Consider the following 19,565-nt stretch of genomic DNA (forward strand, 5'->3'; position numbering starts at 1 on the left):
GTTTACAAGTGGCTCTCCAGAAACGTGAGGTGAACTGTACCCCACGATCCGACACGATGTGGAGGGGCAGGCCATGAAGACGGAAGATGTGGCGGATAAAGTCTTTAGCCAGCTCGGGTGCAGACGGAAGGCCTGGCAGGGGAATAAAGTGAGCCATCTTGGAAAAGCGGTCAGCGACCACCCAAATGACCGTACAACCGGCAGAGACGGGGAGATCAGTTATAAAGTCCATTGCTATATGCTGCCAGGGGGCAGCAGGTACAGGAAGCGGAAGGAGGCGTCCGGCTGGCAGATGTCTCGGGACTTTGTTGCGGGCGCAGGACACACAGGCAGAAACAAAGTCTATTATGTCCTTGTGCAGGGTAGGCCACCAATAGTGCCGGGCAATAAGCTGGAGGGTCTTTTTCTGACCGGCGTGGCCAGCTAGTTTAGACGAATGGCCCCAGTGTAGGATCTTCTCCCGATCAGGTACTGAAACAAACGTCTTACCGGGAGGGAGACGATTTAGACTCACGGGAGCCACCTGCATTACTCTGGCGGGATCGATGATATGTTTAGGTTCTTCCTCGAGATCGGACACCAGAAAGGATCGGGACAAGGCGTCTGCTTTGACGTTTTTGTCAGCCGGGCGAAAATGAAGAACAAAATCAAAGCGAGCAAAAAACAAGGACCACCGGGCTTGGCGCGGGTTAAGTCTCTGGGCATGCTGGAGGTAAGCCAAGTTCTTGTGGTCAGTGTAAATTATTACCGGATGAAGAGCCCCCTCGAGTAGGTAACGCCACTCCTCCAACGCCAGCTTGATGGCCAATAACTCTCGGTCTCCTATGGAATAGTTGCGCTCAGAAGAGGAGAAGAGTTTGGAGAAGAAGCCACAAGTTACCATTCTCCCGGAAGATGATTTTTGAGTAAGTACCGCTCCGGCTCCAGAGGAGGAGGCGTCAACTTCCAGGAAGAACTGCTTGTTGCCGTCCGGGCGATGCAGCACCGGGGCGGAAGAGAAGGCCTGTTTTAGGGAAAGAAAGGCCTCCTCTGCTTCGGGCGGCCACTCTTTGGGATTAGTACCCTTACGGGTGAGCGCGGAAATTGGGGCAGTCCGGGAAGAGAAGTGCGGGATGAAGAGGCGGTAATAGTTGGCGAAGCCCAGGAACCGTTGAATAGCCTTCAACCCCTCTGGTCGGGGCCATTTCTCGATGGCAGACAGTTTCTCAGGATCCATTTGTAGGCCGGTCTGAGAGATAATGTAGCCCAGAAACGGAAGCGAGGTCTGCTCAAAGAGGCACTTCTCATATTTAGCGTAGAGATGGTTCTGCCTGAGCCTGAGCAGGACCTGACGAACATCCCTCCGGTGAGTCTGGAGATCCGGAGAGAAGACCAAGATGTCGTCCAGGTACACCACTACGCAGGAGTAGAGAAGGTCCCGGAAGATGTCATTGACCAACTCTTGAAAGATGGCAGGAGCGTTACAGAGGCCAAAAGGCATTACCAGATATTCATAGTGGCCGTCCCGGGTGTTGAATGCCGTCTTCCATTCATCCCCCTGACGGATACGAACCAGGTTGTACGCCCCACGGAGGTCCAGTTTGGTGAAGATCCTTGCCCCCCTCAGACGATCAAATAACTCCGGAATGAGCGGAAGGGGGTACTTATTCTTCACCGTGATCTGGTTAAGGCCTCTATAGTCTATACAGGGACGGAGAGAGCCGTCCTTCTTTTTGACGAAAAAGAAGCCTGCTCCCGCCGGGGAGGTAGATTTCTGGATGAATCCCCTGGCCAGATTCTCCTCAATATATTCGGACATCGACCGGGTCTCAGCAGCGGATAATGGATAAATACGCCCACGGGGAGGAGAAGTACCAGGTAACAGGTCGATAGGGCAGTCGTATGGTCTATGAGGGGGTAGTGTCTCTGCCTCCTTTTTATTAAAGACATCAGCATAAGACCAATAAGGAATCGGAAGTCCAGGTAGATTAGCTGGGGTAGGAGAAGGACGGACGGGATGAACGGGAACCAGACAGGTCTTATGGCAGCCCTGTCCCCAGCGAAGGACTTCTCCGGTCTGCCAGTCAAGAACGGGTGCATGTTTCTGGAGCCAAGGTAGGCCTAGCAAGAGGGCGTGAGAGAGTCCAGGCAGAACATGGAAGGAGATACTTTCAGAATGCAGCATTCCCACCTGCAGAGTAATGGATTCGGTGATGAGTTGGATGGGGCGTGGTAAGAGCCCCCCATCCACGGCAGCAACAGACAAGGGTACAGCCAGAGGTTTGGTGGGGATGCGGTATTTCTCTACCAGGGACTGTGAAATAAGATTCCCGGCTGCTCCAGAGTCCAGTTGGGCTAGTTCAAAATAACGGTTCTCCCCGTAGACGATTGAAACTGACAACAGCAGGGATGGAGAGGATTTATTCTTGTCTAGGTGGACCTCTCTGAGCGAACCTAGACACAGGCGTTTCCCGACCTCTACGGGCAGGCACGGATCCGGTGCTCCTTACTGCCACAGTAGAAGCAGGTCCCCTCGGCACGGCGTAAGTCCTGACGGGTCTTGACCATCTTGGTCTGGTCGACCTGCATAGGCTCAGGAGGGTGTACCTGGTTAGAGACAGAAGGAGTGACGGGTTTCTGAAAAGTAGGAGCTAGACGTGGTAACCTCCTCTCACGGGTGACCTCTCTGGCACGCTCCTGGAACCGTAGGTCAATCCGGGTGGCAAGAGTTATTAAGTCATCGAGAGTGGTAGGAATGTCCCGACCGGCAAGTTCATCTTTAATACGGCCGGACAGACCCTCCCAGAAGACGGAAACCAGAGCGTCGTTATCCCAGGCCAGCTCCGAGGCAAGGGTACGGAACCGTATGGCATATTGGCCCACGGTGAGACTTTCCTGACGGAGGCGTAGCAACGATGATGCGGATGAGGTCTTCCGTCCGGGTTCGTCGAAGACTTTCCGGAAAGCTGTGAGAAAAGCAGGCAAGTTGGACACCAGGGGGTCTCCTCTCTCCCATAGAGGATTTAGCCAGGCCAGGGCCTCCCCGGTGAGATGGGACATGATGAATGCAATTTTGGCTCGGTCGGAGTTAAACTGGTGGGACAATAGTTCAAAGTGCAGGGTACACTGATTTATGAAGCCCCGAGCCTGGGCTGAGTCGCCTCCGAAGCGAGGAGGTGCAGAAAGCCGAGGTCCGGGGTAGGATATCATGGTGTTAGTGGACAGCGGAGCTGCCGGATTGCGAGACATGGCACTGGCGGAGGTTGTTGGTGGAACAGTCAGAGTGTCCAGGCGAGTATTGACATTCCGCAGGTGACCCAGGATGGACTCCTGTTGGGACCTTTGACAGGACAGTTCATGACACAGGTCCGAGAGCGAGGGAGCTTGGGTGCCACCGGGTTCCATGGCCCGAGCAAACTGTAACGGGTCTGGGAGGCGGAACCTCTGGGCTACTATACAAGAGAGCGGTCCTTGTAAGGGAGCGGGTGGCGACCAGGCAGGCAGTCACAGCAGGTGACCGGGACAGTCTCTGGGTGTACGGGCAGGAGGTCACGGCAAGTGATCAGGGCAGTCTCTGGAAGAACGGGCTGGAGGTCACGGCAAGTGACCGGGGCAGTCTCTGGAAGAACGGGCTGGAGGTCACGGCAAGTGACCGGGGCAGTCTCTAGGTAAGGGGTAGGTACGACCTGTGATGGCTGAACCTCCAGGTAGGCTAGCAAGGCAGATGGAGGATGTGTGCTCCCAGGTGAGCAAGCGAGAGTCTCTGGAATAGCAGGTGGTCACAGCACGTGACGGCGGAGCCTCCAGGTAGGCAAGCAGGCAGGTAGCGGAGAAGCGCTCCCAGGTGAGCGGGCAAGAGTCTGGAATAGCTGGTGGTCACAGCACGTGACAGCGGAGCCTCCGGGCAGGCAAGCAGGCAGGTAGCGGAGAAGCGCTCCCAGGTGAGCGGGCAAGCTGGTCCATAGACAGACTGACCGGAGTTGTAAGGCAGACCGTCGGACCTCAGGCAAGCAGGCAGGTAGCTGATGTGCGCTCCCAGGTGAGCGGGCAAGTTGGTCCTTAGACAGACTGACCGGAGTTGTAAGGCAGACTGTCGGACCTCAGGCAGGCAGGCAGGTAACAGGAAATCAGGCAGGATTAGGACAGCAAGCTGGCAGGAATCTGGCAGGTAACTGGCAGGTAACTGGCAACGGGACCTGAGGGCTGAAGCAGAGTAGAACGGTGCAACAACATTGCTCGGGCACCTCCATTTTGGAGGAGGTGCCTTATACATGGTAAAGTCCTCCGGCCATTGGCCGGGGACTCCTTAGGACGGCGCGCGCGGCCCTTTTAAGAGGGAGGGAGGGCGCGCGCGCGCGCCCTAAGCACAGTGGCCGGGAAGGAGCGCGCGCTGCCAGCAGAGCGGGAGAGGGACGCCGGGCACGGAGCAGAGCGGTGAGGGGAACAGCGTCCCTGCCTAGCAGAGGGCAGGGACGCCGGCACTACACCCTTATTGGATATTCAAATTATCTACCCTGACACCTGAGGGTCTGAATGAATGTATAGACAATACTACCCAGTGAGGATTTGTTTGGATGCTATTGTTTCAGGTTCTGTAATTTGTGTCCTGTAGATTCAAATAGATATGAGGAACAATATTTTATTTGTTTTTCTGTCTGTAATATATTACTAAAACAATTTTCATATGCATATTCCTGCAAAGAAATCTGTAATTTTTAAATGGTGTAGGCAACAGCATTGTATGTATATTTTCAACACAGGTTGCCTAATTAATGTGATTTGTGAGGCCAACCAATCATTAAGGTTGTGATGCCAATGTGGATGGTATAAATGGTGGCATGTATTATTTAGTTAGTATTAGCCTGATGAAGGAGCTGGACCGGCTCTGTAACGCATAGCTTAATAAATTTAAAACTGTTTTAATGAGTAAATCTCCCTCGTATCCTTGGCAGCGCTATTGGAAGCCCAAATTTTTATTTTTTCCCCTGAACTTCTCATTCCGGACCTTCATATGGAGGTTTAGAGGGCGTAGCTGGGGTCGTGGAGGATCAATCCCGCACTTACCAGGGTTGTGCCTGAAGCTGCACAACTGATCCTGGTGAGCAGTTGTCACTTACCTCAATACAATATTATTTGTTGATCCGCACAAGATGCGTTTTCTATTTGTTTCTCCTTATCTTTCAAAGTTGGGAGGTAAGCCATGTGCCTCTACAAATAATCATCCTATATGGCTATTATACCACCCCACAAAGTGTACTGATTACCAATTCTTTCTTTCCCTGTGTATTTACCTGTTAATAGTGTGCTGTCACATCATCGGCAGTTTCCTCAAACTTGAGCCTCTGTTACTGAGTGATGTTACTTGAGAATGTCACATGACCAGAAGCTCCTTGCAGATCCTACAACCTTTACTCACATTGAATGGTGGATCAGTGATATTCCGGCTCCCTGCTCCACCATTATATTCAACTGTGTCTTGAGGACACATATACAACTGAAGTGGTCTGCAGACCATCTACAGACTGTAAGATACAGTTTGGCAGACAGCTACCTGCCTGCTCAGACAGATGTGACAGCAAGAGTAGGGTCCCCCTGCAAGTGCCAAGGTTTCGCCCATAACTCTGGCCCTATGAATAGGCATTAAATTAATCTTAACAACATTATTGTATGAATGTGTTTTTACCTAGCTTTCACACATTTAAAGATATTTGAATAATATTGAGTTATCCTAGTGTCTTGGATTCAACTGTGATCAAAATATTGTCTCTGGTTCTCGTACTTATATAATTAGTAATACATATATAATTACATTGATTTGATGATATTTATCATGGGGCACACACACACACACACATATCTTAAAGTGATTGCTTAAGATGACAGCAGTAATGATGTAATATTCACTTGACAGCTTCTGCCAATTACTAAGCACAATGGTGATATCAGTGCAACAGCGGCCAAATTAACAGTTGAGAATTTTTTTTGATTTGCTTTTTCACATTTTCTGCTGGCAGTTTTCTTAAATTTTTTAATTTATAGACAGCTCCTTTGATTTGGACAAATAGGTGCAAAAAATACTACAAAAGCAGGGTGTGTCTAGATGTCTATACAGTTTAATTCCTTTACTGTTGACTTCCATTGTAAAATAAAAAAATAAAAAACAGTATACGTCTGTATGCTGTTTTTTTGGGCAAGAAAGAGAATGTAATTGACTGCACTGATTTTTATTTTTCAGCAGCAAAAAATGAGCTGAGAGCCTTGAACTGTCATCCTGATTTCAAGTGATTAAGGAAGGAAGAAAAATGTGGAATTCACAAGCAACAGGACAAGGTCCAAGCCATATTTGAGTATATCACTGATTAATCACATGGAGTCTGTTGCTGTTGTTACTTATCTTATCTTTGTCTCCCGCTATCAATGGAATCTACGTATTATTCACAGACTACTACTCTATCTTAAGCGCCGCAGTTGCACACCACACTCTGGAGTTGTTGATCAATGTTTATCCCTTTCTCTCTCTATCACTAAGGTCTCTTTCACACGTCCTGAAATTTCAGGTACTGGAAAAACTAGTACCGGAGATATCTGTATCCGTGTGTACCTGTGTAGCATACATGTGACAAACCTGTGCCGCCTGTATGCCGCATCAGTATCACACGTATTGGCGCCTGGGAATCAGCGGTACAGTTTGTTTTGTGCTGGGCGCTGGAGGCAAGTCTCATCATTGTCCCCTGCTCGTGATAAGATTAGCCAGCAGGAGACAATGTTGAGAGTTGTATTCAGCCACTGCTGTCTATAACAAGTGTAAAATTAAGAATAAAATAAAAAACACATTATACTAACCTTTACAACTAATTCCTTGAAGCCATTGTCCCCTGTAAACAAACCAAAAATGAAAAACAACAATATCTCTCACCTGTCCGAAGATTAAATAATCCAGTGTAATTCATCTGTGTGACACTTCTTCATCAGCGTGAGCAGTGGCTTGAGGCAACCGCACACGCTGAGGAGCTGAGGAGAATGACTCGCTGCAGCGAGCGGGCCCCTGAACACACGGTCCATGGAAACACACTGACATGTGCGTAGACCATTCATTTGAATGGGTCTCCATATGTAAGTGTCTCCAGTATGTGTGAAAACTGGCAGCACATATATCTGAGACACTGACATGTACAAGAGGCCTAGTGCTGAGCTTTGCGGTTTGAGGTCCTCTCTATAGCTTGTAGCACACTAAAATGGTTGCTGCATTTCCTTTATCAGCTTTTATATTGGCTTGGATAGTCCCTCCTGATGTGATAGCTGCAAGGCATTATGGCTAAACCTGTGCAGTAGCTCCTGAGGTAATCATCGGTAATGTGTAAAACAATGCCAAAATTTTTTTGTGGGGGGGCATTTCTCACAAATCAATTTGCAAATTGATTTATGAAATTCAAGATGAATACAATTCTCACCCCGTCAATTTGCTTCAGTAGACGATTTAAGTTTTTGCTTTACTCCTTTCTGTTTGTGGCATTTTAATTGAACCCTAATCTGGATATGTTTTTTCTAGCAACTAGCATGCTTACATATACAAATACCAACACAAGCACACATAAGATATGATCCAATTTTCTGCTTGATAGCATTAAATAATAATCATGGTTTTCAAAACATAAAATAAGTATTGAAGAATTTTGCACAGTGGTGATATAACAGCCAATTATAAACAGTAATTACAAATCTAGTAAACCTCTAACGCAGACGTTTCCAGAAGATTATGGTGACTGTGAGAAACTGATATCATCTATATGCAGACTTTGGGCTTTTAGCTTTTAAGTCTTTAACAATTACAAGAAATGTCTTTTTTGGACCCTCCCTTGTTTTAAATCTCATATTCTACCTTGTACACTAATTAGCTTTTATTACTGTGCTGGGCAAAATGTCAATAAATCTTTATAGGGGTTGTCACAGTTGCTGTGCCCACACAATCGGCAGCAAGTCCAAACCTGTAATATACAGCCAATCTCCTGCCACAATGGCTGGGATATGAGAACTTAAATCCTGGCAATTTAACTCTTTAGAAGAAACAATTTTCAAAGCTCATTTATGACCATATCTAAGTTCAACTTTGATTTGGTCAGAAATCAGCTTAGAAGATTGTTTATAAGGTCACAGATAAGACAAACCATGACATCAGAAAGAGCTCATTAACCAAGTCACTGCTAAGTCATTCTGCAGTCTGCGCCATGGTGCATAGAAGTTGTAGAAGCCAAATGGCCCAACATTTTTAATGAAGGGTTATTGCCAAGTTTACAAATTATCACCTATCTACAGGATAGGTGATAAAGAGCTGATCAGTGGGGGTCTAACCGTTGGGACCAGCACTGATCCCAGGATTGGGGCTCTTAAATTTCCTGTCTATATGAGTGCGAGGAAATCTCTGGCAGTCCCATGGGCTGAGCAGCGGCGCATACTGACTGTACATTTCAGAGCCCTGTTCTAGGTATCTGTTGGGATTCCAGTGGATCGACTATTAAAAAGAAAGTTACCATGGAGAATAAGTGATAAACGACTATTCTTAACATTAGTACTGTCATTGACAAGGATCAGTTTATTTAATAGGGTTGTCCGGTCTAAATTGCTAAGTCTGCAGTCACTCTGTGTGACTGCAGGCTTATGAAACTCACAGCACACGCACTGTGCACTGCGAGGATTTGAGAGCCGGGACCAGCTGGTATGCGTTATGCATAATCCCGGCCCAAGCCCATCTAGCGGGGCCCTGGACGGCCGCGTCTCTAGATGGGGCACGGCCTCGCTCAATACAAGTGTATGCCTTCAGTAATTAATTATGGATGTTTTCTACGCTTGTAGTTTCCATTGCATTCAGTTACTCTATTGTAATTGGTGTTTAAACAGCAATATGCTTTAGGTAGAGAACTGATGATTATGTTTAGGCTGCTTTATGCAATGGTATCTGTCTGTCTATCTATCTAGGGGCGTCACGACACCAGCAAAAACTTCAACTGGATGTGTGTCCTAGGATGCATATCCAGCTAAAATCTATTGCTTCTCACAGACTAATTGGGTCCGTGCGTTATAATACACGCTGCCGGCCAATCAGAGGCCAGCAGATGACGCAGACAGTCGTCATACACTCCCGTCGCACGCTGAAGTCAGCTGTCAGCTTCAGATGAGGATGCTGAGCAGTGAGGGAGTGAAGGGAAGGTGAGTATTTATTTTTTAAAAAAAATAAAAATCAGTGGCCATACTAGTACATGGAAGACTATGGAGTGCATTATACTTTATGGATGACTTTAGGGGTGCATTATACTTTATAGATGACTATGGGGTGCTTTATACTATATGGATGACTATGGGGTGCATTATACTATATGGATGACTATGGGGGAGCATTATAATTTATGGATGACTATGGGGTGCATTATACTTTATGGATGACAATAGGGGTGCATTATACTTTATGGATGACTATGGGGGAGCATTATACTTTATGGATGACTATGGGGTGCATTATACTTTATGGATGACTATGAGGTGCATTATACTACATGAATGACTATGGGCTGTGCATTATACTACATGAATGACTATGGGCTGTGCATTATATTATTTGAAGGATATGGGCAGTGTAATATACTAATATCCATGACTATGGGCTGTGCATTATACTACATGAATGACTATGGGCTGTGCATTATACTACATGAATGACTATGGGCTGTGCATTATATTATTTGAAGGATATGGGCAGTGTAATATACTAATATCCATGACTATGGGCTGTGCATTATACTACATGAATGACTATGGGCTGTGCATTATACTACATGAATGACTATGGGCTGAGCATTATATTATTTGAAGGATATGGGCTGTGTAATATACTAATATCCATGACTATGGGCTGTGCATTATACTACATAAATGACTATGGGCTGTGCATTATACTACATAAATGACTATGGGCTGTGCATTATATTATTTGAAGGATATGTGCTGTGTAATATACTAATATCCAAGACTATGAGCTGTGCATTATACTACATGGATGACTATGGGCTGTGCAGTATATTATATGGAGGACTATGGGATGCATTATACTATACAGAGGAATATGGGGGGGGTGGGCGTTATGCTTCTATGTATATTCCTGGTGCGTATAATGGTTTATTTTTTTTCTATAAATTAAAAAACAGCAGAAGAGCGGCAGACATATACCAAGATGGTGGATATATATACGAGGATGGGGCCCAGGACAAGGGACATATACCAGAATGGGTGATATATATGTGGCACCCCAGGGGTCTGGTTTCCACAGTAACAGCAATGTTATGTCTGAGAGCAGGTGGGAGGTCTCTTGGTCAGGAATCCTATGCATGCCACACCTCCTGCCCAGTCCTGGGAGGGGAAGGACTTCCCCTATATAAACCTGGGGCTGAGGCAGGGTTAGTGAGTAGAGAAGAAGTAGAGACAGAGAAAAGAAGCAAATATAGGAACAGAACATCAGGAGCTCTGTGGGAGCAGTGTTACAAGGAGTCAGGGGCTGGCAGCTGCAGAGCTCGCCCTGACTGAGAAGATTTCTTACCGGACCCGGAGTCCGAGGCTGTGGGGACTAACTCCTACCCAGCAGCAGAATCCGTCAGGCAGGGGATTCCAGGTCCTCTGGCCAAGAAACCCGAAGGCACGGTCACACGCATGGGACCAGCACCGCCGTCGTGGAGCGGAAGCTCCTAGAAGGCCCCAAGTCACCAGCCATACGGGTGAGCACCACACGGTACACTCAGGGACGTGGGCTACTTATACCCGCCTCTAGCAAGGTAGCCAGAAGAGTACAGTCAGTTTGGGAGGCCTACAACTCCGCCTGGCCAGGGGAGATCCCATCTGCTCAAGGACTGACCAGGCCCCAATCGCTAGCCAGTACTCCGGGAGGGTCTATCGTTGTCACCAGTAAAGACCCTGAACTACACCGTACCGTCTCTGAGTGGTTCCTGCTACCCCCATCATCCACGTCGGCTGCCCTGAGGCCATACCCCTCCCGTTGGGGGTTATACTATCACGCTGCACAATCCTACCACCGGCCTCAGCGGTCTGCCCTGCAGCAGCAGCTCCTTAGCTGCATTCAACGGGTGGCGTAGTCGTACAACATCTACCGCTAATCCAGCGCCACTTAGTCTGACTCCCTGGGCACGGACCGGATCACCGCCACGAGACTACAACCCTCAAGAGATCCGGCTCCGGGTAAGCTCCCGCGTGCGCAACGCAGCGCGACACAGGCCCAGGGGCGCGTCAACTTTTGGCGTAGTCGGCAGGATTTCGTGCCCGCAACCACCGGGTACTGCGTGCCTGAAAAAGACTGTTCAAACTTACCAGTGGTGAAGATTCCCGCCATCCGGCGCCATCTTCTACATTCTTCCCGCCATCCGCAAAGTTTTCCCGCCATCCGGCGCCATCTTCGGCCTTCTTCCCGCCATCCGTGGAGGTTTCCCGCTATTGGACGCCATCTTGAGGACGCCGCGCGGGAAGGGGCGTGGACTCCGAAAGCGCCCGAGAACTGAAGTCCCGCCTCACGTCCGGACGTTGCGTAAGGTCCTGGAAGGAGCCCAGCAGACGCCGACGTCACAGGAGCGCGACGGAAGGTCCTCAACCCTGACGATCCACTGCGGAGCCGCGGCCTATGGAAGAGGATCATCGCAAGGTAGGCCACGGTCCACTAGGGGGGAGAAGGATGTAGAATACGGAGGAGAGCTTCACCGCTTCAACCCCCGCCAGCGCCACCGCTGTTGCGGTCATGCCTTTCACCATGCCCTATATCCCGGGGGCAGCCTGGCTACCCCAGTACTCAGGGGAATCGCATACCCTGCATGACTTTAGAGAAAAGCTGGATAGCCTCTTCCAGGTGTACCCCCTTACAGAAGAGCAAAAAGTGAGCATCCTGGTGGCCCAATTAACCGGGGCAGCCCAAAGGGAGGTAAAGTCCTGGCCACCTGGGGGGAGGACTGTCGCAGGGATACTGGCCCGGCTGAGGGACACCTTTGATACCCGCACCTCAGCCGAGATCAAGCTCAGATTCTACGGGTGCAAACAGTGGGCACATGAGAGTATAAGGGACTATGCATTAAACCTACAAGAAGCCCTGAGAGCCATTAAGCAGACCGACCCTGACGGCGTGGGAGACGAGGACAGGCTGTTGACTGAACAATTTATAGAGGGTTTATATTGCAATGCCCACCGAACCCAGTTGCGGGCAATGGCCTTACAGGACCCTCATCTGGGATTTGCACAGTTCAAGGACAGAGCCATCCGGGTGCTCCGAGAACCGGCACCAGGTGGCGTTGTGACCCACAGACGCCCCACTACCACTTACCACCAGGAGGCGGCGCCCTTGTCGGCAGGGCCTGTGGGAGCTGATGCGCAGGCTTTGAGCAATGACCCGGCTCCAGACCTGCACCATCAGGTCCAAGAGCTAGCTAAAAGCGTTGCTGCGCTAACCCGAACTGTGCAGTCTTTACAGGTTTCTACTCCAGGGAAGATCCAGCTGGCATCCGGACCGGAGGACATCCCGTGGCGTCGACCAAGGAGGACCCCACCGGCCAGAGGAAGACCCAGCGACCGATACAACGAGGACGGACGACCCATCTGCCGCCGCTGTAATCAACCCGGACATATGGCAAGGTACTGTCCTTTAAACTGGCACAACCTAGGGTAGAGGGCCAACCCCTAGGAAAAAGATCATCAGGCCCATCGAACTGGCGCGACAAATATGTGGGAGGACGTCCAGTCTTGCCTGTGGTACTGGATGGCATTCCTATGAGTGCCCTACTGGACACCGGGTCACAGGTCACCACCATCCCGTACGTGCTCTTCAAGCAGTACTGGAATGACTCGGATATTACCCGCTACCCTGACGACGACTTGAGTATCATCGCCAGCAATGGTCAGCCCGTGCCACAGATCGGATTTAAAGAGGTGACCATTAAAATTGGTAGAGTTGAACTGGCAGCACAGGGACTGATCATTGTAGACATTGACAAACACGAGAGTCACCCAAAGATAACTCTAGGAACTAATGTAATTGAAAATTGTCTTGCAGAGGTGATTTTCCTTTTACAGCAGGTTGCCAAGAACGCCAGCTCCGGCGAGCAGCGAGTGCTCCAAAAAGAGATCCGGACACTGATGCGACGGCAACAGGTGGAACTCTCCGGTGGTGAGATTGGTAGCGTGAGAATGTGTGACCCTTTCCCTATTGCCATGCCCCCAAAAAGTGAAATGATGATTTGGTGCCGGGCAGCTATTGGTCTGAGAGGTAGAGATTACCAGGCAATGGTAGAACCAGTTTACTCAGACAGTAGGCCCACCATCTTGACAGCACGGGGGGTGGTTAATGTACGCCATGGGAGGGTGCCCGTTCGCATAATCAATATCGGGAAGAGGGTAGTGTACCTGCCCCGGTATGCCACGCTAGCCAAATTATATACCATTAACCAAAATGCTATACAATCTGTGGAACCCTTGCCTCCATCTCACCCGGAGGAAGGTAACGGCTCTAAGAAAACAATGGAGGACTGGTGTCAGCAACTACATTTGGGTACTGACTCCACTCCCTCACACCAGAAACAGGGAGTCTATCGGGTGGTTCAAGAGTACGAGAGAGTGTTTAGTAAACACCCGTTAGACTTCGGGCGAGTCAAGGGGGTAGAACACCACATCCCCACGGGAGACCATCCTCCCATAAAAGAGAGGTATCGACCCGTACCCCCTGCACACTACCAACACGCCAAGGAGATGCTTAGAGACATGAAGGAGGCTGGGGTGATCAGGGATAGCTGTAGCCCCTGGGCAGCTCCACTAGTCTTAGTCAAAAAGAAAGACAATACCATGAGGATGTGTGTAGATTACCGGAAAATCAACCGTATCACACACAAGGATGCGTACCCCTTACCAAGGATAGAGGAGTCTTTGGCTGCTTTAAGATCTGCTAACTTCTTCTCTACCTTGGATCTCACTAGTGGGTACTGGCAGGTTCCTGTAGCAGAGGCGGACCGGGAGAAGACCGTATTCACCACCCCGATGGGACTTAGCGAGTTTACCTGCATGCCGTTCGGACTCTGCAACGCACCAGGAACCTTCCAACGATTAATGGAGTGCTGTCTGGGCCACAGAAACTTCGAGACGGTCCTGTTGTACCTGGACGATGTCATCGTATATTCTAAGACTTATGAGGACCACCTGAAACACCTGGCGGAAGTGTTCGAAGCTCTGGCAAGCTACGGCCTAAAGGTGAAACCCTCCAAGTGTCACCTCCTGAAACCAAAGGTGCAGTACCTGGGACACGTGGTGAGCGCTGACGGAGTGGCTCCCGACCCTGATAAGATCACCGCAATTAAGGAATGGCCAAGTCCCTCCAGTGTAAAGGAAGTGCGGCAGTTCCTCGGGTTGGTAGGCTACTACCGCAGGTTCATCCCCGGTTTCACCAAAAAGGCAGCTCCTATGCAGGACCTCCTGATAGGCCAGTCCCGGAAGGCCAAGAACCAGAAGCCGCCCTTCAGATGGGAGAAGTTGGAAGAAGAGTCCTTCCGCCAGCTGAAGATGGCCCTCACGGGGGATGAAATCCTGGCGTACCCGGATTACAGCCAGCCCTTTATCCTCTACACCGACGCAAGTAACATCGGGCTAGGAGCCGTGCTGTCCCAGATCCAGCAGGGGAAAGAGCGAGTAATCGCTTACGCCAGCCGAAAACTGCGACCCACCGAAAGAAACCCTGAGAATTACAGCTCATTTAAGCTAGAGTTCCTGGCAGTGGTGTGGGCAGTCACCGAACGCTTTAAGCACTACCTCGCTTCTTCCCGGTTCGTCGTGTACACGGATAACAACCCGTTGACACATCTGGACACGGCAAGACTCGGTGCCCTAGAGCAGAGATGGATGGCCCGCCTGTCCAACTACGAGATCACCATCAAATACCGGGCAGGACGCTCCAATACCAACGCGGACGCCCTGTCCAGGATGCCAAACCTACCGGACGTAGGAGAGGATCCAGAGGGACTGGAAGAAGTCGAACTCCCCGCGTTTCACCGTCATGGGACTATCCAGTATTCCCATCGGGTAAGGAGTAAGCAAGGCGCTACGCTTAACCCCTTACCTCACTACAACTGGGCGGAAACGCAAGACAGTGACCCTGCTGTCCGGCTGGTGAAGGAGATGCTGACTCAGCCAGAGGCTCGCCTTGACCCAGACGCTCCGGAGGAAGCCAAGCAACTGTGGGCAGAAAAGAGTAGACTGTTCCTTTACAAGGGGAAGTTGTGCCGCAGGATGGTTAACTCCCGGACGCATGAACTAATCTGGCAAGTAGTGGTGCCACGACGAGACGCAGCCATGGTGATGGAGGCATACCACGATGGAGCTGGGCATTTCGGATGGAAGAAGCTGGAGTTCCTGCTGCGCGGGCGGTTCCATTGGGTAGGCATGAGGGGAACCATTGAGAGGTGGTGCAGAGACTGTGGCCCGTGCAACCTGAGGAGGAAGGACCGTGCCAGCCAGAAGACTCCCCTGCAGTCCATCGTCACCCGGCAGCCGTTGGAACTGGTAGCCTTGGATCATGTAAAACTGACCCCAAGCAGAAGTGGCTACGTCTACGCGTTAACCATCGTGGATCATTACTCCCGGTTCTTGGTTGTCGTCCCCGTCAAGGACTTAACGGCTCAAACAGCAGCTAGAGCCTTCCAGCAGCACTTCTGCCGTCCACACGGGTACCTGGACCAAGTGCTGACGGACCAGGGACCTGCCTTTGAAGCGGAGGTCTTCCAGGAATTCTGCAATCTGTATGGCTGCCGGAAGATAAGGACGACACCCTATCATCCGCAAACTAATGGACTTTGTGAGAAAATGAACCAGGTGGTAATGGATCTTCTGAAAACGTTGCCCCTGGAAGAACGCAGTCTGTGGCCTGAGAAGCTGCCCGATCTGGTGGACCTATACAACCACATCCCGGTAGGTTCCACCAACTGTACCCCGGCTTACCTAATGAGGGCGAGACCTGGTAAGTTACCTGTTGACCTGGAAATGGGAGTCCTGACACCCGAGGACACTTCACCAGAAGCAGACTGGGACACAGAGAGGCAGCAGCAGTACCGGAAAGTACAGGAGAGCGTGGAGCGAAGTCTCTGTCAGGCTAGGGAGAGACAAGAGAAAACTTACAACCAGTATGCTCCCGCTGTTCCCCTGGTGCCCGGAGAGCAGGTCTTGAAGAGGAAAAGACGGCTCCACAAGTTGGACGACCAGTGGGAGAAGGACCCGTACACCGTACTGCCCTCAAGCCACGAGAACCCGAAGGTCTGTACCATCAGTAAAGACGGAGGGGAGACCACAGCCATTGTATCCCGGGATCACCTGAAGAAGTGTCCTGAACAGCTACGGAACCCTGAAGAGGAACAAGAAGACCATCGACCCGTAGAGGAAAGGGAAGATATGGTTAGTACTGTGCTCGGAGACTTCCCTCGGTCTTGGACTCAAGTCAATGGTGCAGTTGTGGTACCCGTACTCACCTTCCTCCAACCAGCATCCCAAGCACCTACGGAGCAACAGGTAGAGCTGGAAGAACAGCCGGTCCAGGAGGCAGAAGACCCCACACCAGCAGACCAGGAGGATCAACCCTCTGCTTGCAGTGAGCCTGCCATATCCCTAGTGAGCCAAAGGGCCCGTAGACCGCTGCCCAGTTTACCCTTAACAGCTCCTACACCCTGTAGTTCAGGGCCAGACAGTCAGCTCCGTAGGTCCACTAGGGCCACTAGAGGCCAGTTACCCGCACGTTGGAGGATTTGAAGTGTATAAATTGTTTTATTTGTGGTTACCTGTTTTTCTTGTTGCTTGTGTATAATTATGTGTTTCTAGTTGTTTATAGGAGTCTTTGGTGGATTTACCGGGAATCCTGTGTACATAGTTGGAGCGTAACCCAGGACGGACTAAAGACTGTTAAGGACTCGGGGCAGGACAGACCCCTACCTGGTTACGTCTCCCTGTTTTGGTGAAATGGACACCTTGCTTTCTTCAAAGACTGCACCCGGTTACGGACATGCCGTGACCACCTTTATGTGTTTCTTTATTGTATTGTTATTGTTATATCTTGTTATGTTTTTCTAAAATATGTTTAGTCCCGGAGTACTAAATTTCACTAGGGGGGAATGTGGCACCCCAGGGGTCTGGTTTCCACAGTAACAGCAATGTTATGTCTGAGAGCAGGTGGGAGGTCTCTTGGTCAGGAATCCTATGCATGCCACACCTCCTGCCCAGTCCTGGGAGGGGAAGGACTTCCCCTATATAAACCTGGGGCTGAGGCAGGGTTAGTGAGTAGAGAAGAAGTAGAGACAGAGAAAAGAAGCAAATATAGGAACAGAACATCAGGAGCTCTGTGGGAGCAGTGTTACAAGGAGTCAGGGGCTGGCAGCTGCAGAGCTCGCCCTGACTGAGAAGATTTCTTACCGGACCCGGAGTCCGAGGCTGTGGGGACTAACTCCTACCCAGCAGCAGAATCCGTCAGGCAGGGGATTCCAGGTCCTCTGGCCAAGAAACCCGAAGGCACGGTCACACGCATGGGACCAGCACCGCCGTCGTGGAGCGGAAGCTACTAGAAGGCCCCAAGTCACCAGCCATACGGGTGAGCACCACACGGTACACTCAGGGACGTGGGCTACTTATACCCGCCTCTAGCAAGGTAGCCAGAAGAGTACAGTCAGTTTGGGAGGCCTACAACTCTGCCTGGCCAGGGGAGATCCCATCTGCTCAAGGACTGACCAGGCCCCAATCGCTAGCCAGTACTCCGGGAGGGTCTATCGTTGTCACCAGTAAAGACCCTGAACTACACCGTACCGTCTCTGAGTGGTTCCTGCTACCCCCATCATCCACGTCGGCTGCCCTGAGGCCATACCCCTCCCGTTGGGGGTTATACTATCACGCTGCACAATCCTACCACCGGCCTCAGCGGTCTGCCCTGCAGCAGCAGCTCCTTAGCTGCATTCAACGGGTGGCGTAGTCGTACAACATCTACCGCTAATCCAGCGCCACTTAGTCTGACTCCCTGGGCACGGACCGGATCACCGCCACGAGACTACAACCCTCAAGAGATCCGGCTCCGGGTAAGCTCCCGCGTGCGCAACGCAGCGCGACACAGGCCCAGGGGCGCGTCATATACATACAGTGTACGGAAAGTATTCAGACCCCTTTAAATTTTTCACTCTTTGTTTCATTGCAGCCATTTGGTAAATTCTAAAAAAGTTCATTTTTTTTCTCATTAAAGTACACTCTGCACCCCATCTTGACTGCAAAAAAAACTGAAATGTAGAAATTTTTGCAAATGTATTAAAGAAAAACTGAAATTTCACATGGTCATAAGTATTCAGACCCAGTATTGAGTAGAAGCACCCTTTTGAGCTAGTACAGCCATGAGTCTTCTTGGGAATGATGCAACAAGTTTTTCACACCAGGATTTGGGGATCCTCTTCCATTTCTCCTTGCAGATCCTCTCCAGTTCCGTCAGGTTGGATGGTGAACGGCCATTTTCAGGTCTCTCCAGAGATGCTCAATTGGGTTTAGGTCAGGGCTCTGGCTGGGCCAGTCAAGAATGGTCAGTTATTCTGAAGCTACTCCTTTGTTATTTTAGCTGTGTGCTTAGGGTCATTGTCTTGTTGGAAGGTGAACCTTCGGCCAAGTCTGAGGTCCAGAGCACTCTGGAAGAGGTTTTCATCCAGGATATCTCTGTACTTTGCCGCATTCATGTTTCCTTCAATTGCAACCAGTCGTCCTATCCCTGCAGCTGAAAAACACCTCCATAGCATGATGCTGCCACCACCATGCTTCACTGTTGGGATTGAATTGGGCAGGTGATGAGCAATGCCAGGTTTTCTCCATACATACCGCTTATAATTATCACCAAAAAGGTCTATCTTCGTCTCATCAGACCAGATAATATTATTTCTCATAGTCTGGGAGTCCTTCATGGTGGAGGGCTGCAGTGATAGTTGACTTTGTGGAACTTTCTCCCATCTCCCCTACTGCATCTCTGGAGCTCAGCCACAGTGATCTTGGGGTTCTTCTTTACCTCTCTCACCAAGGCTCTTCTCCCACGATTGCTCAGTTTGGCTGGACAGCCAGGTCTAGGAAGACTTCTGGTGGTCCCAAACTTCTTCCATTTAAGGATTATGGAGGCCACTGTGCTCTTAGGAACCTTGAGTAATGCAGAAATTATTTTGTAACCTTGGCCAGATCTGTGCCTTGCCACAATTCTGTCTCTGAGCTCCTTGGGCAGTTCCTTTGAGCTCATGATTCTCATTTGGTCTAACATGCACGATCAGCTGTGAGGTCTTATATAGGACAGTTGTGTGCCTTTCCAAATCAAGTTCTATCAGTTTAATTAAACACAGCTGGACTCCAATGAAGGAGTAGAACCATCTCAAGGAGGATCACAAGGAAATGGACAGCATGTGACTTAAATATGAGTGTCTGAGCAAAGGGTCTGAATACATATGACCATGTGATATTTCAGTTTTTCTTTTTTAATAAAGTTGCAAAAATTTCTACATTTCTGTTTTTTTTTC

The 19,565-nt window shown here is 49.9% G+C and overlaps 1 protein-coding gene across 4 annotated transcripts in view; it reads right to left on the bottom strand.

The window, feature by feature from the left end:
* Positions 1 to 19,565, bottom strand: part of KCND2 (potassium voltage-gated channel subfamily D member 2) — a 677,709-nt gene that overhangs the window by 124,057 nt on the left and 534,087 nt on the right. The window lies entirely within an intron of this gene.

Source organism: Phyllobates terribilis, unplaced genomic scaffold (assembly GCF_046119375.1).
Source record: "Phyllobates terribilis strain yellow unplaced genomic scaffold, ASM4611937v1 Scaffold_11__3_contigs__length_659146591, whole genome shotgun sequence".
Classification (NCBI taxonomy): Eukaryota; Metazoa; Chordata; class Amphibia; order Anura; family Dendrobatidae; genus Phyllobates; species Phyllobates terribilis.